Source organism: Chiloscyllium plagiosum, unplaced genomic scaffold (genome assembly GCF_037043375.1).
Source record: "Chiloscyllium plagiosum isolate Xiang-an unplaced genomic scaffold, Cpla_swu_hap1 HiC_scaffold_4, whole genome shotgun sequence".
Classification (NCBI taxonomy): Eukaryota; Metazoa; Chordata; class Chondrichthyes; order Orectolobiformes; family Hemiscylliidae; genus Chiloscyllium; species Chiloscyllium plagiosum.
In genome coordinates, this window is record NW_028270142.1 from 146,926,559 (window position 1) to 146,951,991 (window position 25,433).

The window sequence follows — 25,433 nt, forward strand, 5'->3', positions numbered from 1 at the left end:
CGGTGTAGGTCGGTGTAGGTCGGTGTAGGTCGGAGTAGGTCGGAGTAGGTCGGTGTAGGTCGGAGTAGGTCGGAGTAGGTCGGAGTAGGTCGGTGTAGGTCGGTGTAGGTCGGAGTAGGTCGGAGTAGGTCGGTGTAGGTCGGAGTAGGTCGGAGTAGGTCGGAGTAGGTCGGTGTAGGTCGGTGTAGGTCGGAGTAGGTCGGAGTAGGTCGGTGTAGGTCGGAGTAGGTCGGAGTAGGTCGGAGTAGGTCGGTGTAGGTCGGAGTAGGTCGGAGTAGGTCGGTGTAGGTCGGAGTAGGTCGGAGTAGGTCGGTGTAGGTCGGAGTAGGTCGGTGTAGGTCGGTGTAGGTCGGTGTAGGTCGGAGCAGGTCGGTGTAGGTCGGTGTAGGTCGGAGTAGGTCGGAGTAGGTCGGAGCAGGTCGGTGTAGGTCGGTGTAGGTCGGTGTAGGTCGGTGTAGGTCGGAGCAGGTCGGTGTAGGTCGGTGTAGGTCGGAGTAGGTCGGTGTAGGTCGGTGTAGGTCGGTGTAGGTCGGAGCAGGTCGGTGTAGGTCGGTGTAGGTCGGAGCAGGTCGGTGTAGGTCGGAGCAGGTCGATGTAGGTCGGAGTAGGTCGGTGTAGGTCGGTGTAGGTCGGAGTAGATCGGAGTAGGTCGGAGCAGGTCGGTGTAGGTCCGTGTAGGTCGATGTAGGTCGGAGTAGGTCGGTGTAGGTCGGAGTAGGTCGGTGTAGGTCGGTGTAGGTCGGAGTAGATCGGAGCAGGTCGGTGTAGGTCGGAGCAGGTCGGTGTAGGTCGGTGTAGGTCGGAGTAGGTCGGAGTAGGTCGGAGTAGGTCGGTGTAGGTCGGAGCAGGTCGGAGCAGGTCGGAGTAGGTCGGTGTAGGTCGGTGTAGGTCGGAGTAGGTCGGTGTAGGTCGGTGTAGGTCGATGTAGGTCGGAGTAGGTCGGTGTAGGTCGGTGTAGGTCGGAGTAGATCGGAGTAGGTCGGAGCAGGTCGGTGTAGGTCGGTGTAGGTCGATGTAGGTCGGAGTAGGTCGGTGTAGGTCGGTGTAGGTCGGAGTAGGTCGGTGTAGGTCGGAGTAGGTCGGAGTAGGTCGGAGTAGGTCGGAGTAGGTCGGTGTAGGTCGATGTAGGTCGGAGTAGGTCGGAGTAGGTCGGTGTAGGTCGGTGTAGGTCGGAGTAGGTCGGAGTAGGTCGGAGTAGGTCGGTGTAGGTCGGAGCAGGTCGGAGTAGGTCGGAGTAGGTCGGTGTAGGTCGGAGTAGGTCGGTGTAGGTCGGAGTAGGTCGGTGTAGGTCGGAGTAGGTCGGTGTAGGTCGGAGTAGGTCGGAGTAGGTCGGTGTAGGTCGGAGTAGGTCGGTGTAGGTCGGAGTAGGTCGGAGTAGGTCGGAGTAGGTCGGAGTAGGTCGGTGTAGGTCGGTGTAGGTCGGAGTAGGTCGGAGTAGGTCGGAGTAGGTCGGTGTAGGTCGGAGTAGGTCGGAGTAGGTCGGAGTAGGTCGGTGTAGGTCGGAGTAGGTCGGTGTAGGTCGGAGCAGGTCGGTGTAGGTCGGAGTAGGTCGGTGTAGGTCGGTGTAGGTCGGTGTAGGTCGGAGCAGGTCGGTGTAGGTCGGTGTAGGTCGGAGTAGGTCGGAGTAGGTCGGTGTAGGTCGGTGTAGGTCGGAGTAGGTCGGTGTAGGTCGGAGTAGGTCGGTGTAGGTCGGAGTAGGTCGGTGTAGGTCGGTGTAGGTCGGAGTAGGTCGGAGTAGGTCGGAGTAGGTCGGTGTAGGTCGGAGTAGGTCGGTGTAGGTCGGAGTAGGTCGGTGTAGGTCGGAGTAGGTCGGAGTAGGTCGGAGTAGGTCGGTGTAGGTCGGTGTAGGTCGGAGTAGGTCGGTGTAGGTCGGTGTAGGTCGGTGTAGGTCGGTGTAGGTCGGTGCAGGTCGGAGTAGGTCGGTGTAGGTCGGTGTAGGTCGGTGTAGGTCGGAGTAGGTCGGTGCAGGTCGGTGTAGGTCGGTGTAGGTCGGTGTAGGTCGGTGTAGGTCGGTGCAGGTCGGAGTAGGTCGGTGTAGGTCGCTGTAGGTCGGAGTAGGTCGGTGTAGGTCGGAGTAGGTCGGTGTAGGTCGGAGTAGGTCGGTGTAGGTCGGTGTAGGTCGGTGTAGGTCGGTGCAGGTCGGAGTAGGTCGGTGTAGGTCGGTGTAGGTCGGAGTAGGTCGGTGTAGGTCGGAGTAGGTCGGTGTAGGTCGGAGTAGGTCGGTGTAGGTCGGAGTAGGTCGGAGTAGGTCGGTGTAGGTCGGAGTAGGTCGGTGTAGGTCGGTGTAGGTCGGTGTAGGTCGGAGTAGGTCGGAGCAGGTCGGTGTAGGTCGGTGTAGGTCGGTGTAGGTCGGTGTAGGTCGGAGCAGGTCGGTGTAGGTCGGTGTAGGTCGGAGTAGGTCGGTGTAGGTCGGAGTAGGTCGGAGTAGGTCGGTGTAGGTCGGAGTAGGTCGGAGTAGGTCGGTGTAGGTCGGTGTAGGTCGGTGTAGGTCGGAGCAGGTCGGAGTAGGTCGGTGTAGGTCGGTGTTGGTCGGTGTAGGTCGGAGCAGGTCGGAGTAGGTCGGAGCAGGTCGGTGTAGGTCGGTGTAGGTCGGTGTAGGTCGGAGTAGGTCGGTGTAGGTCGGAGTAGGTCGGAGTAGGTCGGAGCAGGTCGGTGTAGGTCGGTGTAGGTCGGAGTAGGTCGGAGTAGGTCGGTGTAGGTCGGAGTAGGTCGGAGTAGGTCGGTGTAGGTCGGTGTAGGTCGGTGTAGGTCGGAGCAGGTCGGAGTAGGTCGGTGTAGGTCGGTGTTGGTCGGTGTAGGTCGGAGCAGGTCGGAGTAGGTCGGAGCAGGTCGGTGTAGGTCGGTGTAGGTCGGTGTAGGTCGGAGTAGGTCGGTGTAGGTCGGAGTAGGTCGGAGTAGGTCGGAGCAGGTCGGTGTAGGTCGGTGTAGGTCGGAGTAGGTCGGAGTAGGTCGGTGTAGGTCGGAGTAGGTCGGTGTAGGTCGGAGTAGGTCGGAGTAGGTCGGAGCAGGTCGGTGTAGGTCGGTGTAGGTCGGTGTAGGTCGGTGTAGGTCGGAGTAGGTCGGAGCAGGTCGGTGTAGGTCGGTTTAGGTCGGAGCAGGTCGGTGTAGGTCGGAGTAGGTCGGTGTAGGTCGGAGCAGGTCGGTGTAGGTCGGAGTAGGTCGGAGTAGGTCGGAGTAGGTCGGAGCAGGTCGGAGTAGGTCGGAGTAGGTCGGAGTAGGTCGGAGTAGGTCGGTGTAGGTCGGTGTAGGTCGGAGTAGGTCGGAGTAGGTCGGTGTAGGTCGGTGTAGGTCGGTGTAGGTCGGAGTAGGTCGGTGTAGGTCGGTGCAGGTCGGAGAAGGTCGGAGTAGGTCGGAGTAGGTCGGTGTAGGTCGGAGTAGGTCGGTGTAGGTCGGTGTAGGTCGGAGTAGGTCGGAGTAGGTCGGTGTAGGTCGGAGTAGGTCGGTGTAGGTCGGTGTAGGTCGGTGTAGGTCGGTGTAGGTCGGAGCAGGTCGGTGTAGGTCGGAGTAGGTCGGTGTAGGTCGGTGTAGGTCGGTGTAGGTCGGAGTAGGTCGGACTAGGTCGGAGTAGGTCGGAGCAGGTCGGAGCAGGTCGGTGTAGGTCGGTGTAGGTCGGAGTAGGTCGGTGTAGGTCGGAGTAGGTCGGTGTAGGTCGGAGTAGGTCGGTGTAGGTCGGTGTAGGTCGGTGTAGGTCGGAGTAGGTCGGAGCAGGTCGGAGTAGGTCGGAGTAGGTCGGAGCAGGTCGGTGTAGGTCGGTGTAGGTCGGTGTAGGTCGGAGTAGGTCGGAGTAGGTCGGAGCAGGTCGGTGTAGGTCGGTGTAGGTCGGTGTATGTCGGTGTAGGTCGGAGTAGGTCGGTGTAGGTCGGAGCAGGTCGGAGTAGGTCGGTGTAGGTCGGAGTAGGTCGTGTAGGTCGGAGTAGGTCGGTGTAGGTCGGTGTAGGTCGGAGTAGGTCGGTGTAGGTCGGTGTAGGTCGGAGTAGGTCGGTGTAGGTCGGTGTAGGTCGGAGTAGGTCGGTGTAGGTCGGTGTAGGTCGGTGTATGTCGGTGTAGGTCGGAGTAGGTCGGAGCAGGTCGGAGTAGGTCGGTGTAGGTCGGTGTAGGTCGGTGTAGGTCGGAGCAGGTCGGAGCAGGTCGGTGTAGGTCGGAGCAGGTCGGAGTAGGTCGGAGTAGGTCGGTGTAGGTCGGAGTAGGTCGTGTAGGTCGGAGTAGGTCGGTGTAGGTCGGTGTAGGTCGGAGTAGGTCGGTGTAGGTCGGTGTAGGTCGGTGTAGGTCGGTGTAGGTCGGAGCAGGTCGGTGTAGGTCGGTGTAGGTCGGTGTAGGTCGGTGTAGGTCGGAGTAGGTCGGTGTAGGTCGGAGTAGGTCGTGTAGGTCGGAGTAGGTCGGTGTAGGTCGGTGTAGGTCGGAGTAGGTCGGTGTAGGTCGGTGTAGGTCGGTGTAGGTCGGAGTAGGTCGGTGTAGGTCGGTGTAGGTCGGAGTAGGTCGGTGTAGGTCGGTGCAGGTCGGAGAAGGTCGGAGTAGGTCGGAGTAGGTCGGTGTAGGTCGGAGTAGGTCGGTGTAGGTCGGAGTAGGTCGGTGTAGGTCGGTGTAGGTCGGTGTAGGTCGGAGTAGGTCGGTGTAGGTCGGTGTAGGTCGGAGTAGGTCGGAGTAGGTCGGAGTAGGTCGGAGCAGGTCGGTGTAGGTCGGTGTAGGTCGGAGTAGGTCGGTGTAGGTCGGAGTAGGTCGTGTAGGTCGGAGTAGGTCGGTGTAGGTCGGTGTAGGTCGGTGTAGGTCGGAGTAGGTCGGTGTAGGTCGGTGTAGGTCGGTGTAGGTCGGTGTAGGTCGGAGTAGGTCGGTGTAGGTCGGAGTAGGTCGTGTAGGTCGGAGTAGGTCGGTGTAGGTCGGTGTAGGTCGGAGTAGGTCGGTGTAGGTCGGTGTAGGTCGGTGTAGGTCGGTGTAGGTCGGTGTAGGTCGGAGTAGGTCGGTGTAGGTCGGAGTAGGTCGGTGTAGGTCGGTGTAGGTCGGTGTAGGTCGGTGTAGGTCGGTGTAGGTCGGAGTAGGTCGGTGTAGGTCGGTGTAGGTCGGTGTAGGTCGGAGTAGGTCGGTGTAGGTCGGTGTAGGTCGGAGTAGGTCGGTGTAGGTCGGAGTAGGTCGGTGTAGGTCGGAGCAGGTCGGTGTAGGTCGGTGTAGGTCGGAGTAGGTCGGAGCAGGTCGGTGTAGGTCGGAGTAGGTCGGAGTAGGTCGGTGTAGGTCGGAGTAGGTCGGTGTAGGTCGGAGTAGGTCGGTGTAGGTCGGAGTAGGTCATGTAGGTCGGTGTAGGTCGGTGTAGGTCGGTGTAGGTCGGTGTAGGTCGGTGTAGGTCGGAGTAGGTCGGTGTAGGTCGGAGTAGGTCGGTGTAGGTCGGTGTAGGTCGGAGTAGGTCGGTGTAGGTCGGTGCAGGTCGGAGAAGGTCGGAGTAGGTCGGAGTAGGTCGGTGTAGGTCGGAGTAGGTCGGTGTAGGTCGGAGTAGGTCGGTGTAGGTCGGTGCAGGTCGGAGAAGGTCGGAGTAGGTCGGTGTAGGTCGGTGCAGGTCGGAGAAGGTCGGAGTAGGTCGGAGTAGGTCGGTGTAGGTCGGAGTAGGTCGGTGTAGGTCGGAGTAGGTCGGTGTAGGTCGGTGTAGGTCGGAGTAGGTCGGTGTAGGTCGGTGTAGGTCGGAGTAGGTCGGTGTAGGTCGGAGTAGGTCGGTGTAGGTCGGAGCAGGTCGGTGTAGGTCGGTGTAGGTCGGAGTAGGTCGGAGCAGGTCGGTGTAGGTCGGAGTAGGTCGGAGTAGGTCGGTGTAGGTCGGAGTAGGTCGGTGTAGGTCGGAGTAGGTCGGTGTAGGTCGGAGTAGGTCGTGTAGGTCGGTGTAGGTCGGTGTAGGTCGGTGTAGGTCGGAGCAGGTCGGTGTAGGTCGGTGTAGGTCGGTGTAGGTCGGTGTAGGTCGGAGTAGGTCGGAGTAGGTCGGAGCAGGTCGGTGTAGGTCGGAGTAGGTCGGAGTAGGTCGGTGTAGGTCGGAGTAGGTCGGTGTAGGTCGGTGTAGGTCGGTGTAGGTCGGAGTAGGTCGGTGTAGGTCGGTGTAGGTCGGTGTAGGTCGGAGTAGGTCGGTGTAGGTCGGAGTAGGTCGGTGTAGGTCGGTGTAGGTCGGTGTAGGTCGGAGCAGGTCGGTGTAGGTCGGAGTAGGTCGGAGTAGGTCGGAGCAGGTCGGTGTAGGTCGGAGTAGGTCGGAGTAGGTCGGAGCAGGTCGGTGTAGGTCGGAGTAGGTCGGAGCAGGTCGGTGTAGGTCGGTGCAGGTCGGTGTAGGTCGGTGTAGGTCGGAGTAGGTCGGTGTAGGTCGGAGCAGGTCGGTGTAGGTCGGAGTAGGTCGGTGTAGGTCGGTGTAGGTCGGAGTAGGTCGGTGTAGGTCGGTGTAGGTCGGAGTAGGTCGGTGTAGGTCGGAGCAGGTCGGTGTAGGTCGGAGTAGGTCGGAGTAGGTCGGAGTAGGTCGGTGTAGGTCGGTGTAGGTCGGAGTAGGTCGGAGTAGGTCGGTGTAGGTCGGAGTAGGTCGGAGTAGGTCGGAGTAGGTCGGAGTAGGTCGGTGTAGGTCGGAGTAGGTCGGTGTAGGTCGGTGTAGGTCGGTGTAGGTCGGAGCAGGTCGGTGTAGGTCGGTGTAGTTCGGAGTAGGTCGGAGTAGGTCGGAGCAGGTCGGTGTAGGTCGGTGTAGGTCGGTGTAGGTCGGTGTAGGTCGGAGCAGGTCGGTGTAGGTCGGTGTAGGTCGGAGTAGGTCGGTGTAGGTCGGTGTAGGTCGGTGTAGGTCGGAGCAGGTCGGTGTAGGTCGGTGTAGGTCGGAGCAGGTCGGTGTAGGTCGGTGTAGGTCGATGTAGGTCGGAGTAGGTCGGTGTAGGTCGGTGTAGGTCGGAGTAGATCGGAGTAGGTCGGAGCAGGTCGGTGTAGGTCGGTGTAGGTCGATGTAGGTCGGAGTAGGTCGGTGTAGGTCGGTGTAGGTCGGAGTAGGTCGGTGTAGGTCGGTGTAGGTCGGAGTAGATCGGAGCAGGTCGGTGTAGGTCGGAGCAGGTCGGTGTAGGTCGGTGTAGGTCGGAGTAGGTCGGTGTAGGTCGGTGTAGGTCGGAGTAGGTCGGAGCAGGTCGGAGCAGGTCGGAGTAGGTCGGAGTAGGTCGGAGTAGGTCGGTGTAGGTCGGAGCAGGTCGGAGTAGGTCGGAGTAGGTCGGTGTAGGTCGGTGTAGGTCGGAGTAGGTCGGAGTAGGTCGGTGTAGGTCGGAGTAGGTCGGTGTAGGTCGGAGTAGGTCGGTGTAGGTCGGAGTAGGTCGGAGTAGGTCGGAGTAGGTCGGTGTAGGTCGGTGTAGGTCGGAGTAGGTCGGTGTAGGTCGGAGTAGGTCGGTGTAGGTCGGAGTAGGTCGGTGTAGGTCGGTGTAGGTCGGAGTAGGTCGGAGTAGGTCGGTGTAGGTCGGAGTAGGTCGGTGTAGGTCGGAGTAGGTCGGTGTAGGTCGGAGTAGGTCGGAGTAGGTCGGAGTAGGTCGGTGTAGGTCGGTGTAGGTCGGAGTAGGTCGGTGTAGGTCGGTGTAGGTCGGTGTAGGTCGGTGTAGGTCGGTGCAGGTCGGAGTAGGTCGGTGTAGGTCGGTGTAGGTCGGAGTAGGTCGGTGTAGGTCGGTGTAGGTCGGTGTAGGTCGGTGTAGGTCGGTGCAGGTCGGAGTAGGTCGGTGTAGGTCGGTGTAGGTCGGAGTAGGTCGGTGTAGGTCGGAGTAGGTCGGTGTAGGTCGGAGTAGGTCGGTGTAGGTCGGAGTAGGTCGGAGTAGGTCGGAGTAGGTCGGTGTAGGTCGGTGTAGGTCGGAGTAGGTCGGTGTAGGTCGGTGTAGGTCGGTGTAGGTCGGAGTAGGTCGGAGCAGGTCGGTGTAGGTCGGTGTAGGTCGGTGTAGGTCGGTGTAGGTCGGAGCAGGTCGGTGTAGGTCGGTGTAGGTCGGAGTAGGTCGGTGTAGGTCGGAGTAGGTCGGAGTAGGTCGGTGTAGGTCGGAGTAGGTCGGAGTAGGTCGGTGTAGGTCGGTGTAGGTCGGTGTAGGTCGGAGCAGGTCGGAGTAGGTCGGTGTAGGTCGGTGTTGGTCGGTGTAGGTCGGAGCAGGTCGGAGTAGGTCGGAGCAGGTCGGTGTAGGTCGGTGTAGGTCGGTGTAGGTCGGAGTAGGTCGGTGTAGGTCGGAGTAGGTCGGAGTAGGTCGGAGCAGGTCGGTGTAGGTCGGTGTAGGTCGGTGTAGGTCGGAGTAGGTCGGAGTAGGTCGGTGTAGGTCGGTGTAGGTCGGAGTAGGTCGGTGTAGGTCGGAGTAGGTCGGAGTAGGTCGGAGCAGGTCGGTGTAGGTCGGTGTAGGTCGGAGTAGGTCGGAGTAGGTCGGTGTAGGTCGGTGTTGGTCGGTGTAGGTCGGAGCAGGTCGGAGTAGGTCGGAGCAGGTCGGTGTAGGTCGGTGTAGGTCGGTGTAGGTCGGAGTAGGTCGGTGTAGGTCGGAGTAGGTCGGAGTAGGTCGGAGCAGGTCGGTGTAGGTCGGTGTAGGTCGGAGTAGGTCGGAGTAGGTCGGTGTAGGTCGGAGTAGGTCGGTGTAGGTCGGAGTAGGTCGGAGTAGGTCGGAGCAGGTCGGTGTAGGTCGGTGTAGGTCGGTGTAGGTCGGTGTAGGTCGGAGTAGGTCGGAGCAGGTCGGTGTAGGTCGGTTTAGGTCGGAGCAGGTCGGTGTAGGTCGGAGTAGGTCGGTGTAGGTCGGAGCAGGTCGGTGTAGGTCGGAGTAGGTCGGAGTAGGTCGGAGTAGGTCGGAGCAGGTCGGAGTAGGTCGGAGTAGGTCGGAGTAGGTCGGAGTAGGTCGGTGTAGGTCGGTGTAGGTCGGAGTAGGTCGGAGTAGGTCGGTGTAGGTCGGTGTAGGTCGGTGTAGGTCGGAGTAGGTCGGTGTAGGTCGGTGCAGGTCGGAGAAGGTCGGAGTAGGTCGGAGTAGGTCGGTGTAGGTCGGTGTAGGTCGGTGTAGGTCGGAGTAGGTCGGTGTAGGTCGGTGTAGGTCGGAGTAGGTCGGTGTAGGTCGGAGTAGGTCGGTGTAGGTCGGTGTAGGTCGGTGTAGGTCGGAGTAGGTCGGACTAGGTCGGAGTAGGTCGGAGCAGGTCGGAGCAGGTCGGTGTAGGTCGGTGTAGGTCGGAGTAGGTCGGTGTAGGTCGGTGTAGGTCGGAGTAGGTCGGTGTAGGTCGGAGTAGGTCGGTGTAGGTCGGTGTAGGTCGGTGTAGGTCGGAGTAGGTCGGAGCAGGTCGGAGTAGGTCGGAGTAGGTCGGAGCAGGTCGGTGTAGGTCGGTGTAGGTCGGTGTAGGTCGGAGTAGGTCGGAGTAGGTCGGAGCAGGTCGGTGTAGGTCGGTGTAGGTCGGTGTATGTCGGTGTAGGTCGGAGTAGGTCGGTGTAGGTCGGAGCAGGTCGGAGTAGGTCGGTGTAGGTCGGAGTAGGTCGTGTAGGTCGGAGTAGGTCGGTGTAGGTCGGTGTAGGTCGGAGTAGGTCGGTGTAGGTCGGTGTAGGTCGGAGTAGGTCGGTGTAGGTCGGTGTAGGTCGGAGTAGGTCGGTGTAGGTCGGTGTAGGTCGGTGTATGTCGGTGTAGGTCGGAGTAGGTCGGTGTAGGTCGGAGCAGGTCGGAGTAGGTCGGTGTAGGTCGGAGTAGGTCGTGTAGGTCGGAGTAGGTCGGTGTAGGTCGGTGTAGGTCGGAGTAGGTCGGTGTAGGTCGGTGTAGGTCGGTGTAGGTCGGTGTAGGTCGGAGCAGGTCGGTGTAGGTCGGTGTAGGTCGGTGTAGGTCGGTGTAGGTCGGAGTAGGTCGGTGTAGGTCGGAGTAGGTCGTGTAGGTCGGAGTAGGTCGGTGTAGGTCGGTGTAGGTCGGAGTAGGTCGGTGTAGGTCGGTGTAGGTCGGTGTAGGTCGGAGTAGGTCGGTGTAGGTCGGTGTAGGTCGGAGTAGGTCGGTGTAGGTCGGTGCAGGTCGGAGAAGGTCGGAGTAGGTCGGAGTAGGTCGGTGTAGGTCGGAGTAGGTCGGTGTAGGTCGGAGTAGGTCGGTGTAGGTCGGTGTAGGTCGGTGTAGGTCGGAGTAGGTCGGTGTAGGTCGGTGTAGGTCGGAGTAGGTCGGTGTAGGTCGGAGTAGGTCGGTGTAGGTCGGAGTAGGTCGGAGTAGGTCGGAGTAGGTCGGAGCAGGTCGGTGTAGGTCGGTGTAGGTCGGAGTAGGTCGGTGTAGGTCGGAGTAGGTCGTGTAGGTCGGAGTAGGTCGGTGTAGGTCGGTGTAGGTCGGAGTAGGTCGGTGTAGGTCGGTGTAGGTCGGTGTAGGTCGGTGTAGGTCGGAGTAGGTCGGTGTAGGTCGGAGTAGGTCGTGTAGGTCGGAGTAGGTCGGTGTAGGTCGGTGTAGGTCGGAGTAGGTCGGTGTAGGTCGGTGTAGGTCGGTGTAGGTCGGTGTAGGTCGGAGTAGGTCGGTGCAGGTCGGAGAAGGTCGGAGTAGGTCGGAGTAGGTCGGTGTAGGTCGGAGTAGGTCGGTGTAGGTCGGTGTAGGTCGGTGTAGGTCGGAGTAGGTCGGTGTAGGTCGGTGTAGGTCGGAGTAGGTCGGTGTAGGTCGGAGTAGGTCGGTGTAGGTCGGAGCAGGTCGGTGTAGGTCGGTGTAGGTCGGAGTAGGTCGGAGCAGGTCGGTGTAGGTCGGAGTAGGTCGGAGTAGGTCGGTGTAGGTCGGAGTAGGTCATGTAGGTCGGTGTAGGTCGGTGTAGGTCGGTGTAGGTCGGTGTAGGTCGGTGTAGGTCGGAGTAGGTCGGTGTAGGTCGGAGTAGGTCGGTGTAGGTCGGTGTAGGTCGGAGTAGGTCGGTGTAGGTCGGTGCAGGTCGGAGAAGGTCGGAGTAGGTCGGAGTAGGTCGGTGTAGGTCGGAGTAGGTCGGTGTAGGTCGGAGTAGGTCGGTGTAGGTCGGTGCAGGTCGGAGAAGGTCGGAGTAGGTCGGTGTAGGTCGGTGCAGGTCGGAGAAGGTCGGAGTAGGTCGGAGTAGGTCGGTGTAGGTCGGAGTAGGTCGGTGTAGGTCGGAGTAGGTCGGTGTAGGTCGGTGTAGGTCGGTGTAGGTCGGAGTAGGTCGGTGTAGGTCGGTGTAGGTCGGAGTAGGTCGGTGTAGGTCGGAGTAGGTCGGTGTAGGTCGGAGCAGGTCGGTGTAGGTCGGTGTAGGTCGGAGTAGGTCGGAGCAGGTCGGTGTAGGTCGGAGTAGGTCGGAGTAGGTCGGTGTAGGTCGGAGTAGGTCGGTGTAGGTCGGAGTAGGTCGGTGTAGGTCGGAGTAGGTCGTGTAGGTCGGTGTAGGTCGGTGTAGGTCGGTGTAGGTCGGAGCAGGTCGGTGTAGGTCGGTGTAGGTCGGTGTAGGTCGGTGTAGGTCGGAGTAGGTCGGAGTAGGTCGGAGCAGGTCGGTGTAGGTCGGAGTAGGTCGGAGTAGGTCGGTGTAGGTCGGAGTAGGTCGGTGTAGGTCGGAGTAGGTCGTGTAGGTCGGTGTAGGTCGGAGCAGGTCGGTGTAGGTCGGTGTAGGTCGGAGTAGGTCGGAGTAGGTCGGTGTAGGTCGGAGCAGGTCGGTGTAGGTCGGAGTAGGTCGGAGTAGGTCGGAGCAGGTCGGTGTAGGTCGGAGTAGGTCGGAGTAGGTCGGTGTAGGTCGGAGTAGGTCGGTGTAGGTCGGAGTAGGTCGTGTAGGTCGGTGTAGGTCGGAGCAGGTCGGTGTAGGTCGGTGTAGGTCGGAGTAGGTCGGAGTAGGTCGGTGTAGGTCGGAGCAGGTCGGTGTAGGTCGGTGTAGGTCGGAGTAGGTCGGAGTAGGTCGGTGTAGGTCGGAGCAGGTCGGTGTAGGTCGGTGTAGGTCGGTGTAGGTCGGTGTAGGTCGGTGTAGGTCGGAGTAGGTCGGAGCAGGTCGGTGTAGGTCGGAGTAGGTCGGAGTAGGTCGGTGTAGGTCGGAGTAGGTCGGTGTAGGTCGGAGTAGGTCGGTGTAGGTCGGTGTAGGTCGGTGTAGGTCGGTGTAGGTCGGTGTAGGTCGGAGTAGGTCGGTGTAGGTCGGAGCAGGTCGGTGTAGGTCGGAGTAGGTCGGTGTAGGTCGGAGCAGGTCGGTGTAGGTCGGAGTAGGTCGGTGTAGGTCGGAGTAGGTCGGAGTAGGTCGGAGTAGGTCGGAGTAGGTCGGTGTAGGTCGGTGTAGGTCGGCGTAGGTCGGTGTAGCTCGGTGTAGGTCGGAGTAGGTCGGTGTAGGTCGGAGTAGGTCGGAGTAGGTCGGAGTAGGTCGGTGTAGGTCGGTGTAGGTCGGAGTAGGTCGGAGTAGGTCGGTGTAAGTCGGAGTAGGTCGGTGTAGGTCGGTGTAGGTCGGAGTAGGTCGGAGTAGGTCGGTGTAGGTCGGAGTAGGTCGGAGTAGGTCGGAGTAGGTCGGTGTAGGTCGGAGTAGGTCGGAGTAGGTCGGTGTAGGTCGGAGTAGGTCGGTGTAGGTCGGAGTAGGTCGGTGTAGGTCGGTGTAGGTCGGAGTAGGTCGGTGTAGGTCGGTGTAGGTCGGTGTAGGTCGGAGTAGGTCGGTGTAGGTCGGAGCAGGTCGGAGCAGGTCGGTGTAGGTCGGTGTAGGTCGGAGTAGGTCGGTGTAGGTCGGTGTAGGTCGGTGTAGGTCGGAGTAGGTCGGTGTAGGTCGGAGTAGGTCGGAGCAGGTCGGAGTAGGTCGGAGCAGGTCGGTGTAGGTCGGAGCAGGTCGGTGTAGGTCGGAGTAGGTCGGTGTAGGTCGGTGTAGGTCGGTGTAGGTCGGAGTAGGTCGGTGTAGGTCGGAGTAGGTCGGAGTAGGTCGGAGTAGGTCGGTGTAGGTCGGTGTAGGTCGGTGTAGGTCGGAGCAGGTCGGTGCAGGTCGGAGCAGGTCGGTGTAGGTCGGTGTAGGTCGGTGTAGGTCGGTGTAGGTCGGAGTAGGTCGGTGTAGGTCGGTGTAGGTCGGAGTAGGTCGGAGTAGGTCGGAGCAGGTCGGTGTAGGTCGGTGTAGGTCGGTGTAGGTCGGAGTAGGTCGGTGTAGGTCGGAGTAGGTCGGAGTAGGTCGGTGTAGGTCGGTGTAGGTCGGAGTAGGTCGGAGTAGGTCGGTGTAAGTCGGAGTAGGTCGGTGTAGGTCGGTGTAGGTCGGAGTAGGTCGGAGTAGGTCGGTGTAGGTCGGAGTAGGTCGGAGTAGGTCGGAGTAGGTCGGTGTAGGTCGGAGTAGGTCGGAGTAGGTCGGTGTAGGTCGGAGTAGGTCGGTGTAGGTCGGAGTAGGTCGGTGTAGGTCGGAGTAGGTCGGTGTAGGTCGGTGTAGGTCGGTGTAGGTCGGAGTAGGTCGGTGTAGGTCGGAGTAGGTCGGTGTAGGTCGGAGTAGGTCGGAGCAGGTCGGAGCAGGTCGGTGTAGGTCGGTGTAGGTCGGAGTAGGTCGGTGTAGGTCGGTGTAGGTCGGTGTAGGTCGGAGTAGGTCGGTGTAGGTCGGAGTAGGTCGGTGTAGGTCGGAGTAGGTCGGAGCAGGTCGGAGTAGGTCGGAGCAGGTCGGTGTAGGTCGGAGCAGGTCGGTGTAGGTCGGAGTAGGTCGGTGTAGGTCGGTGTAGGTCGGTGTAGGTCGGAGTAGGTCGGTGTAGGTCGGAGTAGGTCGGAGTAGGTCGGAGTAGGTCGGTGTAGGTCGGTGTAGGTCGGTGTAGGTCGGAGCAGGTCGGTGCAGGTCGGAGCAGGTCGGTGTAGGTCGGTGTAGGTCGGTGTAGGTCGGTGTAGGTCGGAGTAGGTCGGTGTAGGTCGGTGTAGGTCGGAGTAGGTCGGAGTAGGTCGGAGCAGGTCGGTGTAGGTCGGTGTAGGTCGGTGTAGGTCGGAGTAGGTCGGTGTAGGTCGGAGCAGGTCGGAGTAGGTCGGTGTAGGTCGGTGTAGGTCGTGTAGGTCGGAGTAGGTCGGTGTAGGTCGGAGTAGGTCGTGTAGGTCGGAGTAGGTCGTGTAGGTCGGAGTAGGTCGGTGTAGGTCGGAGTAGGTCGTGTAGGTCGGAGTAGGTCGGCGTAGGTCGGAGTAGGTCGGTGTAGGTCGGAGTAGGTCGTGTAGGTCGGTGTAGGTCGGAGTAGGTCGGAGTAGGTCGGTCTAGGGCGGAGTAGGTCGGTGTAGGTCGGTGTAGGTCGGTGTAGGTCGGTGCAGGTCGGAGAAGGTCGGAGTAGGTCGGAGTAGGTCGGTGTAGGTCGGAGTAGGTCGGTGTAGGTCGGAGTAGGTCGTGTAGGTCGGAGTAGGTCGGAGTAGGTCGGAGTAGGTCGGTGTAGGTCGGAGTAGGTCGTGTAGGTCGGTGTAGGTCGGTGTAGGTCGGAGTAGGTCGGTGTAGGTCGGAGTAGGTCGTGTAGGTCGGTGTAGGTCGGAGTAGGTCGGTGTAGGTCGGTGTAGGTCGGTGCAGGTCGGAGAAGGTCGGAGTAGGTCGGAGTAGGTCGGTGTAGGTCGGAGTAGGTCGGTGTAGGTCGGAGTAGGTCGTGTAGGTCGGTGTAGGTCGGTGTAGGTCGGTGTAGGTCGGTGTAGGTCGGAGTAGGTCGGTGTAGGTCGGTGTAGGTCGGAGTAGGTCGGTGTAGGTCGGAGTAGGTCGTGTAGGTCGGTGTAGGTCGGTGTAGGTCGGTGTAGGTCGGAGCAGGTCGGTGTAGGTCGGTGTAGGTCGGAGTAGGTCGGAGTAGGTCGGTGTAGGTCGGAGCAGGTCGGAGTAGGTCGGTGTAGGTCGGAGCAGGTCGGTGTAGGTCGGAGTAGGTCGGTGTAGGTCGGAGCAGGTCGGTGTAGGTCGGAGTAGGTCGGTGTAGGTCGGAGTAGGTCGGAGTAGGTCGGAGTAGGTCGGAGTAGGTCGGTGTAGGTCGGTGTAGGTCGGCGTAGGTCGGTGTAGCTCGGTGTAGGTCGGAGTAGGTCGGTGTAGGTCGGAGTAGGTCGGAGTAGGTCGGAGTAGGTCGGTGTAGGTCGGTGTAGGTCGGAGTAGGTCGGAGTAGGTCGGTGTAAGTCGGAGTAGGTCGGTGTAGGTCGGTGTAGGTCGGAGTAGGTCGGAGTAGGTCGGTGTAGGTCGGAGTAGGTCGGAGTAGGTCGGAGTAGGTCGGTGTAGGTCGGAGTAGGTCGGAGTAGGTCGGTGTAGGTCGGAGTAGGTCGGTGTAGGTCGGAGTAGGTCGGTGTAGGTCGGAGTAGGTCGGTGTAGGTCGGTGTAGGTCGGTGTAGGTCGGAGTAGGTCGGTGTAGGTCGGAGTAGGTCGGTGTAGGTCGGAGTAGGTCGGTGTAGGTCGGAGTAGGTCGGAGCAGGTCGGAGCAGGTCGGTGTAGGTCGGTGTAGGTCGGAGTAGGTCGGTGTAGGTCGGTGTAGGTCGGTGTAGGTCGGAGTAGGTCGGTGTAGGTCGGAGTAGGTCGGTGTAGGTCGGAGTAGGTCGGAGCAGGTCGGAGTAGGTCGGAGCAGGTCGGTGTAGGTCGGAGCAGGTCGGTGTAGGTCGGAGTAGGTCGGTGTAGGTCGGTGTAGGTCGGTGTAGGTCGGAGTAGGTCGGTGTAGGTCGGAGTAGGTCGGAGTAGGTCGGAGTAGGTCGGTGTAGGTCGGTGTAGGTCGGTGTAGGTCGGAGCAGGTCGGTGCAGGTCGGTGTAGGTCGGTGTAGGTCGGTGTAGGTCGGTGTAGGTCGGTGTAGGTCGGTGTAGGTCGGAGTAGGTCGGAGTAGGTCGGAGCAGGTCGGTGTAGGTCGGTGTAGGTCGGTGTAGGTCGGAGTAGGTCGGTGTAGGTCGGAGCAGGTCGGAGTAGGTCGGTGTAGGTCGGTGTAGGTCGTGTAGGTCGGAGTAGGTCGGTGTAGGTCGGAGTAGGTCGTGTAGGTCGGAGTAGGTCGTGTAGGTCGGAGTAGGTCGGTGTAGGTCGGAGTAGGTCGTGTAGGTCGGAGTAGGTCGGTGTAGGTCGGAGTAGGTCGGTGTAGGTCGGAGTAGGTCGTGTAGGTCGGTGTAGGTCGGAGTAGGTCGGAGTAGGTCGGTGTAGGGCGGAGTAGGTCGGTGTAGGTCGGTGTAGGTCGGTGTAGGTCGGTGCAGGTCGGAGTAGGTCGGTGTAGGTCGGAGTAGGTCGTGTAGGTCGGAGTAGGTCGGAGTAGGTCGGAGTAGGTCGGTGTAGGTCGGAGTAGGTCGTGTAGGTCGGTGTAGGTCGGTGTAGGTCGGAGTAGGTCGGTGTAGGTCGGAGTAGGTCGTGTAGGTCGGTGTAGGTCGGAGTAGGTCGGTGTAGGTCGGTGTAGGTCGGTGCAGGTCGGAGAAGGTCGGAGTAGGTCGGAGTAGGTCGGTGTAGGTCGGAGTAGGTCGGTGTAGGTCGGAGTAGGTCGTGTAGGTCGGTGTAGGTCGGTGTAGGTCGGTGTAGGTCGGTGTAGGTCGGAGTAGGTCGGTGTAGGTCGGTGTAGGTCGGAGTAGGTCGGTGTAGGTCGGAGTAGGTCGTGTAGGTCGGTGTAGGTCGGTGTAGGTCGGTGTAGGTCGGAGCAGGTCGGTGTAGGTCGGTGTAGGTCGGAGTAGGTCGGAGTAGGTCGGTGTAGGTCGGAGCAGGTCGGTGTAGGTCGGTGTAGGTCGGTGTAGGTCGGTGTAGGTCGGAGTAGGTCGGAGTAGGTCGTGTAGGTCGGAGTAGGTCGTGTAGGTCGGAGTAGGTCGTGTAGGTCGGAGCAGGTCGGTGTAGGTCGGTGTAGGTCGGAGTAGGTCGGAGTAGGTCGTGTAGGTCGGTGTAGGTCGGAGTAGGTCGGAGTAGGTCGTGTAGGTCGGAGTAGGTCGTGTAGGTCGGAGCAGGTCGGTGTAGGTCGGTGTAGGTCGGTGTAGGTCGTGTAGGTCGGAGTAGGTCGGTGTAGGTCGGAGTAGGTCGTGTAGGTCGGAGTAGGTCGTGTAGGTCGGAGTAGGTCGGTGTAGGTCGGAGTAGGTCGTGTAGGTCGGAGTAGGTCGGTGTAGGTCGGAGTAGGTCGGTGTAGGTCGGAGTAGGTCGTGTAGGTCGGTGTAGGTCGGAGTAGGTCGGAGTAGGTCGGTGTAGGGCGGAGTAGGTCGGTGTAGGTCGGTGTAGGTCGGTGTAGGTCGGTGCAGGTCGGAGAAGGTCGGAGTAGGTCGGAGTAGGTCGGTGTAGGTCGGAGTAGGTCGGTGTAGGTCGGAGTAGGTCGTGTAGGTCGGAGTAGGTCGGAGTAGGTCGGAGTAGGTCGGTGTAGGTCGGAGTAGGTCGTGTAGGTAGGTGTAGGTCGGTGTAGGTCGGAGTAGGTCGGTGTAGGTCGGAGTAGGTCGTGTAGGTCGGTGTAGGTCGGAGTAGGTCGGTGTAGGTCGGTGTAGGTCGGTGTAGGTCGGTGTAGGTCGGTGTAGGTCGGTGTAGGTCGGAGTAGGTCGGTGTAGGTCGGTGTAGGTCGGTGTAGGTCGGTGTAGGTCGGAGTAGGTCGGTGTAGGTCGGTGTAGGTCGGTGTAGGTCGGAGTAGGTCGGTGTAGGTCGGAGTAGGTCGTGTAGGTCGGTGTAGGTCGGTGTAGGTCGGTGTAGGTCGGAGCAGGTCGGTGCAGGTCGGTGTAGGTCGGAGTAGGTCGGAGTAGGTCGGTGTAGGTCGGAGCAGGTCGGTGTAGGTCGGTGTAGGTCGGTGTAGGTCGGTGTAGGTCGGTGTAGGTCGGAGTAGGTCGGAGCAGGTCGGTGTAGGTCGGAGTAGGTCGGAGTAGGTCGGTGTAGGTCGGAGTAGGTCGGTGTAGGTCGGAGTAGGTCGGTGTAGGTCGGTGTAGGTCGGTGTAGGTCGGTGTAGGTCGGAGCAGGTCGGTGTAGGTCGGTGTAGGTCGGAGTAGGTCGGAGTAGGTCGGTGTAGGTCGGAGCAGGTCGGTGTAGGTCGGAGTAGGTCGGAGTAGGTCGGTGTAGGTCGGAGTAGGTCGGTGTAGGTCGGAGTAGGTCGTGTAGGTCGGTGTAGGTCGGAGTAGGTCGGAGTAGGTCGGTGTAGGGCGGAGTAGGTCGGTGTAGGTCGGTGTAGGTCGGTGTCGGTCGGTGCAGGTCGGAGAAGGTCGGAGTAGGTCGGAGTAGGTCGGTGTAGGTCGGAGTAGGTCGGTGTAGGTCGGAGTAGGTCGTGTAGGTCGGAGTAGGTCGGAGTAGGTCGGAGTAGGTCGGTGTAGGTCGGAGTAGGTCGTGTAGGTCGGTGTAGGTCGGTGTAGGTCGGAGTAGGTCGGTGTAGGTCGGAGTAGGTCGTGTAGGTCGGTGTAGGTCGGAGTAGGTCGGTGTAGGTCGGTGTAGGTCGGTGCAGGTCGGAGAAGGTCGGAGTAGGTCGGAGTAGGTCGGTGTAGGTCGGAGTAGGTCGTGTAGGTCGGTGTAGGTCGGAGTAGGTCGTGTAGGTCGGTGTAGGTCGGTGTAGGTCGGAGTAGGTCGGTGTAGGTCGGAGTAGGTCGTGTAGGTCGGTGTAGGTCGGTGTAGGTCGGTGTAGGTCGGAGCAGGTCGGTGTAGGTCGGTGTAGGTCGGAGTAGGTCGGAGTAGGTCGGTGTAGGTCGGAGCAGGTCGGTGTAGGTCGGTGTAGGTCGGTGTAGGTCGGTGTAGGTCGGTGTAAGTCGGAGTAGGTCGGAGCAGGTCGGTGTAGGTCGGAGTAGGTCGGAGTAGGTCGGTGTAGGTCGGAGTAGGTCGGTGTAGGTCGGAGTAGGTCGGTGTAGGTCGGTGTAGGTCGGTGTAGGTCGGTGTAGGTCGGAGCAGGTCGGTGTAGGTCGGTGTAGGTCGGAGTAGGTCGGAGTAGGTCGGTGTAGGTCGGAGCAGGTCGGTGTAGGTCGGAGTAGGTCGGAGTAGGTCGGTGTAGGTCGGAGCAGGTCGGTGTAGGTCGGAGTAGGTCGGTGTAGGTCGGAGTAGGTCGGAGTAGGTCGGAGTAGGTCGGTGTAGGTCGGTGTAGGTCGGCGTAGGTCGGTGTAGCTCGGTGTAGGTCGGAGTAGGTCGGTGTAGGTCGGAGTAGGTCGGAGTAGGTCGGTGTAGGTCGGTGTAGGTCGGAGTAGGTCGGAGTAGGTCGGTGTAAGTCGGAGTAGGTCGGTGTAGGTCGGTGTAGGTCGGAGTAGGTCGGAGTAGGTCGGAGTAGGTCGGTGTAGGTCGGAGTAGGTCGGAGTAGGTCGGTGTAGGTCGGAGCAGGTCGGAGTAGGTCGGAGCAGGTCGGTGTAGGTCGGAGCAGGTCGGTGTAGGTCGGAGTAGGTCGGTGTAGGTCGGAGTAGGTCGGTGTAGGTCGGTGTAGGTCGGAGTAGGTCGGAGTAGGTCGGTGTAGGTCGGAGTAGGTCGGAGTAGGTCGGTGTAGGTCGGAGTATGTCGGTGTAGGTCGGTGTAGGTCGGAGTAGGTCGGTGTAGGTCGGAGTAGGTCGGTGTAGGTCGGAGTAGGTCGGAGCAGGTCGGAGCAGGTCGGTGTAGGTCGGTGTAGGTCGGTGTAGGTCGGTGTAGGTCGGTGTAGGTCGGAGTAGGTCGGTGTAGGTCGGAGTAGGTCGGAGCAGGTCGGAGCAGGTCGGTGTAGGTCGGTGTAGGTCGGTGTAGGTCGGAGTAGGTCGGTGTAGGTCGGAGTAGGTCGGTGTAGGTCGGAGTAGGTCGGAGCAGGTCGGAGTAGGTCGGAGCAGGTCGGTGTAGGTCGGAGCAGGTCGGTGTAGGTCGGAGCAGGTCGGTGTAGGTCGGAGTAGGTCGGTGTAGGTCGGAGTAGGTCGGAGTAGGTCGGTGTAGGTCGGTGTAGGTCGGAGTAGGTCGGTGTAGGTCGGAGTAGGTCGGTGTAGGTCGGTGCAGGTCGGAGAAGGTCGGAGTAGGTCGGAGTAGGTCGGTGTAGGTCGGAGTAGGTCGGTGTAGGTCGGTGTAGGTCGGTGTAGGTCGGTGTAGGTCGGTGTAGGTCGGTGCAGGTCGGAGTAGGTCGGACTAGGTCGGAGTAGGTCGGTGTAGGTCGGAGTAGGTCGGAGTAGTTCGGTGTAGGTCGGTGTAGGTCGGAGTAGGTCGGTGTAGGTCGGAGTAGGTCGGTGTAGGTCGGAGTAGGTCGGAGTAGGTCGGTGTAGGTCGGTGTAGGTCGGTGTAGGTCGGAGCAGGTCGGTGCAGGTCGGAGCAGGTCGGTGTAGGTCGGTGTAGGTCGGTGTAGGTCGGTGTAGGTCGGAGTAGGTCGGTGTAGGTCGGTGTAGGTCGGAGTAGGTCGGAGTAGGTCGGAGCAGGTCGGTGTAGGTCGGTGTAGGTCGGTGTAGGTCGGAGCAGGTCGGAGTAGGTCGGTGTAGGTCGGTGTAGGTCGTGTAGGTCGGAGTAGGTCGGTGTAGGTCGGAGTAGGTCGTGTAGGTCGGAGTAGGTCGTGTAGGTCGGAGTAGGTCGGTGTAGGTCGGAGTAGGTCGTGTAGGTCGGAGTAGGTCGGTGTAGGTCGGAGTAGGTCGGTGTAGGTCGGAGTAGGTCGTGTAGGTCGGTGTAGGTCGGAGTAGGTCGGTGTAGGTCGGTGTAGGTCGGTGCAGGTCGGAGAAGGTCGGAGTAGGTCGGAGTAGGTCGGTGTAGGTCGGAGTAGGTCGGTGTAGGTCGGAGTAGGTCGTGTAGGTCGGAGTAGGTCGGAGTAGGTCGGAGTAGGTCGGTGTAGGTCGGAGTAGGTCGTGTAGGTCGGTGTAGGTCGGTGTAGGTCGGAGTAGGTCGGTGTAGGTCGGAGTAGGTCGTGTAGGTCGGTGTAGGTCGGAGTAGGTCGGTGTAGGTCGGTGTAGGTCGGTGCAGGTCGGAGAAGGTCGGAGTAGGTCGCAGTAGGTCGGTGTAGGTCGGAGTAGGTCGGTGTAGGTCGGAGTAGGTCGAGTAGGTCGGTGTAGGTCGGTGTAGGTCGGTGTAGGTCGGTGTAGGTCGGAGTAGGTCGGTGTAGGTCGGTGTAGGTCGGTGTAGGTCGGAGTAGGTCGGTGTAGGTCGGTGTAGGTCGGTGCAGGTCGGAGAAGGTCGGAGTAGGTCGGAGTAGGTCGGTGTAGGTCGGAGTAGGTCGGTGTAGGTCGGAGTAGGTCGGTGTAGGTCGGTGTAGGTCGGAGTAGGTCGGTGTAGGTCGGTGTAGGTCGGTGTAGGTCGGAGTAGGTCGGTGTAGGTCGGTGTAGGTCGGTGTAGGTCGGAGTAGGTCGGAGTAGGTCGGTGTAGGTCGGTGTAGGTCGGAGCAGGTCGGAGCAGGTCGGTGTAGGTCGGTGTAGGTCGGAGTAGGTCGGTGTAGGTCGGAGTAGGTCGTGTAGGTCGGTGTAGGTCGGTGTAGGTCGGTGTAGGTCGGTGTAGGTCGGAGTAGGTCGGTGTAGGTCGGAGTAGGTCGTGTAGGTCGGTGTAGGTCGGAGTAGGTCGGTGTAGGTCGGAGTAGGTCGGAGTAGGTCGGAGTAGGTCGGTGTAGGTCGGAGTAGGTCGGTGTAGGTCGGAGTAGGTCGGTGTAGGTCGGTGTAGGTCGGAGTAGGTCGGAGTAGGTCGGTGTAGGTCGGTGTAGGTCGGAGTAGGTCGGAGCAGGTCGGAGCAGGTCGGAGCAGGTCGGAGCAGGTCGGTGTAGGTCGGTGTAGGTCGGAGTAGGTCGGTGTAGGTCGGTGTAGGTCGGTGTAGGTCGGAGTAGGTCGGAGCAGGTCGGAGTAGGTCGGAGTAGGTCGGAGCAGGTCGGTGTAGGTCGGAGCAGGTCGGTGTAGGTCGGAGCAGGTCGGTGTAGGTCGGAGTAGGTCGGTGTAGGTCGGAGTAGGTCGGAGTAGGTCGGTGTAGGTCGGTGTAGGTCGGAGCAGGTCGGAGTAGGTCGGAGTAGGTCGGTGTAGGTCGGAGTAGGTCGGTGTAGGTCGGAGTAGGTCGGTGTAGGTCGGTGTAGGTCGGTGTAGGTCGGTGTAGGTCGGTGCAGGTCGGAGTAGGTCGGACTAGGTCGGAGTAGGTCGGTGTAGGTCGGAGCAGGTCGGTGTAGGTCGGTGTAGGTCGGAGTAGTTCGGTGTAGGTCGGTGTAGGTCGGAGTAGGTCGGTGTAGGTCGGAGTAGGTCGGAGTAGGTCGGAGTAGGTCGGAGCAGGTCGGAGTAGGTCGGTGTAGGTCGGAGTAGGTCGGTGTAGGTCGGTGTAGGTCGGAGTAGGTCGGAGTAGGTCGGAGTAGGTCGGTGTAGGTCGGTGTAGGTCGGTGTAGGTCGGAGTAGGTCGGTGTAGGTCGGAGCAGGTCGGAGCAGGTCGGAGTAGGTCGGTGTAGGTCGGAGTAGGTCGGAGTAGGTCGGAGCAGGTCGGTGTAGGTCGGTGTAGGTCGGTGTAGGTCGGAGCAGGTCGGAGTAGGTCGGTGTAGGTCGGTGTAGGTCGTGTAGGTCGGAGTAGGTCGGTGTAGGTCGGAGTAGGTCGTGTAGGTCGGAGTAGGTCGTGTAGGTCGGAGTAGGTCGGTGTAGGTCGGAGTAGGTCGTGTAGGTCGGAGTAGGTCGGTGTAGGTCGGAGTAGGTCGGTGTAGGTCGGAGTAGGTCGTGTAGGTCGGTGTAGGTCGGAGTAGGTCGGTGTAGGTCGGTGTAGGTCGGTGCAGGTCGGAGAAGGTCGGAGTAGGTCGGAGTAGGTCGGTGTAGGTCGGAGTAGGTCGGTGTAGGTCGGAGTAGGTCGTGTAGGTCGGAGTAGGTCGGAGTAGGTCGGAGTAGGTCGGTGTAGGTCGGAGTAGGTCGTGTAGGTCGGTGTAGGTCGGTGTAGGTCGGAGTAGGTCGGTGTAGGTCGGAGTAGGTCGTGTAGGTCGGTGTAGGTCGGAGTAGGTCGGTGTAGGTCGGTGTAGGTCGGTGCAGGTCGGAGAAGGTCGGAGTAGGTCGCAGTAGGTCGGTGTAGGTCGGAGTAGGTCGGTGTAGGTCGGAGTAGGTCGAGTAGGTCGGTGTAGGTCGGTGTAGGTCGGTGTAGGTCGGTGTAGGTCGGAGTAGGTCGGTGTAGGTCGGAGTAGGTCGGTGTAGGTCGGTGTAGGTCGGTGCAGGTCGGAGAAGGTCGGAGTAGGTCGGAGTAGGTCGGTGTAGGTCGGAGTAGGTCGGTGTAGGTCGGAGTAGGTCGGTGTAGGTCGGTGTAGGTCGGAGTAGGTCGGTGTAGGTCGGTGTAGGTCGGTGTAGGTCGGTGTAGGTCGGTGTAGGTCGGAGTAGGTCGGAGTAGGTCGGTGTAGGTCGGTGTAGGTCGGAGCAGGTCGGAGCAGGTCGGTGTAGGTCGGTGTAGGTCGGAGTAGGTCGGTGTAGGTCGGAGTAGGTCGTGTAGGTCGGTGTAGGTCGGTGTAGGTCGGTGTAGGTCGGTGTAGGTCGGAGTAGGTCGGTGTAGGTCGGAGTAGGTCGTGTAGGTCGGTGTAGGTCGGAGTAGGTCGGTGTAGGTCGGAGTAGGTCGGAGTAGGTCGGAGTAGGTCGGTGTAGGTCGGAGTAGGTCGGTGTAGGTCGGAGTAGGTCGGTGTAGGTCGGAGTAGGTCGGAGTAGGTCGGTGTAGGTCGGTGTAGGTCGGAGTAGGTCGGTGTAGGTCGGTGTAGGTCGGAGCAGGTCGGAGCAGGTCGGAGCAGGTCGGAGCAGGTCGGTGTAGGTCGGTGTAGGTCGGCGTAGGTCGGAGCAGGTCGGAGCAGGTCGGAGCAGGTCGGTGTAGGTCGGTGTAGGTCGGAGTAGGTCGGTGTAGGTCGGTGTAGGTCGGTGTAGGTCGGAGTAGGTCGGAGCAGGTCGGAGTAGGTCGGAGTAGGTCGGAGCAGGTCGGTGTAGGTCGGAGCAGGTCGGTGTAGGTCGGAGCAGGTCGGTGTAGGTCGGTGTAGGTCGGTGTAGGTCGGTGTAGGTCGGAGCAGGTCGGAGTAGGTCGGAGTAGGTCGGTGTAGGTCGGAGTAGGTCGGTGTAGGTCGGAGTAGGTCGGTGTAGGTCGGTGTAGGTCGGTGTAGGTCGGTGTAGGTCGGTGCAGGTCGGAGTAGGTCGGACTAGGTCGGAGTAGGTCGGTGTAGGTCGGAGCAGGTCGGTGTAGGTCGGTGTAGGTCGGAGTAGTTCGGTGTAGGTCGGTGTAGGTCGGAGTAGGTCGGTGTAGGTCGGAGTAGGTCGGAGTAGGTCGGAGTAGGTCGGAGCAGGTCGGAGTAGGTCGGTGTAGGTCGGAGTAGGTCGGTGTAGGTCGGTGTAGGTCGGAGTAGGTCGGAGTAGGTCGGAGTAGGTCGGTGTAGGTCGGTGTAGGTCGGAGTAGGTCGGTGTAGGTCGGTGTAGGTCGGTGTAGGTCGGTGTAGGTCGGTGTAGGTCGGAGTAGGTCGGTGTAGGTCGGTGTAGGTCGGAGTAGGTCGGAGTAGGTCGGAGCAGGTCGGAGCAGGTCGGAGTAGGTCGGTGTAGGTCGGAGTAGGTCGTGTAGGTCGGAGTAGGTCGGTGTAGGTCGGTGTAGGTCGGAGTAGGTCGGTGTAGGTCGGAGCAGGTCGGAGTAGGTCGGTGTAGGTCGGTGTAGGTCGGAGTAGGTCGGTGTAGGTCGGTGTAGGTCGGTGTAGGTCGGTGTAGGTCGGTGTAGGTCGGAGTAGGTCGGAGCAGGTCGGTGTAGGTCGGAGTCGGTCGGAGCAGGTCGGAGCAGGTCGGAGTAGGTCGGTGTAGGTCGATGTAGGTCGGAGTAGGTCGGAGCAGGTCGGAGCAGGTCGGAGTAGGTCGGTGTAGGTCGTTGTAGGTCGGTGTAGGTCGGAGTAGGTCGGAGCAGGTCGGAGCAGGTCGGAGTAGGTCGGTGTAGGTCGATGTAGGTCGGAGTAGGTCGGAGTAGGTCGGAGTAGGTCGGAGCAGGTCGGTGTAGGTCGGAGTCGGTCGGAGTAGGTCGGTGTAGGTCGATGTAGGTCGGAGTAGGTCGGTGTAGGTCGGAGTAGGTCGGAGCAGGTCGGAGCAGGTCGGAGCAGGTCGGTGTAGGTCGGTGTAGGTCGGTGTAGGTCGGTGTAGGTCGGTGTAGGTCGGAGTAGGTCGGTGTAGGTCGATGTAGGTCGGAGTAGGTCGGAGTAGGTCGGAGTAGGTCGGAGCAGGTCGGAGTAGGTCGGTGTAGGTCGATGTAGGTCGGTGTAGGTCGGTGTAGGTCGGTGTAGGTCGGAGTAGGTCGGTGTAGGTCGGAGTAGGTCGGAGTAGGTCGGTGTAGGTCGATGTAGGTCGGAGTAGGTCGGTGTAGGTTGGAGTAGGTCGGAGTAGGTCGGAGCAGGTCGGAGTAGGTCGGTGTAGGTCGATGTAGGTCGGAGTAGGTCGGAGTAGGTCGGAGCAGGTCGGTGTAGGTCGGTGTAGGTCGGTGTAGGTCGGTGTAGGTCGGAGTAGGTCGGTGTAGGTCGGAGCAGGTCGGTGTAGGTCGGAGTAGGTCGCTGTAGGTCGGAGTAGGTCGGAGTAGGTCGGTGTAGGTCGGTGTAGGTCGGTGCAGGTCGGAGTAGGTCGGTGTAGGTCGGAGTAGGTCGGTGTAGGTCGGTGTAGGTCGGTGTAGGTCGGAGTAGGTCGGTGTAGGTCGGTGTAGGTCGGTGCAGGTCGGTGTAGGTCGGAGTAGGTCGGAGCAGGTCGGTGTAGGTCGGAGTAGGTCGGTGTAGGTCGGAGTAGGTCGGAGCAGGTCGGTGTAGGTCGGAGTAGGTCGTGTAGGTCGGAGTAGGTCGGTGTAGGTCGGTGTAGGTCGGTGTAGGTCGGAG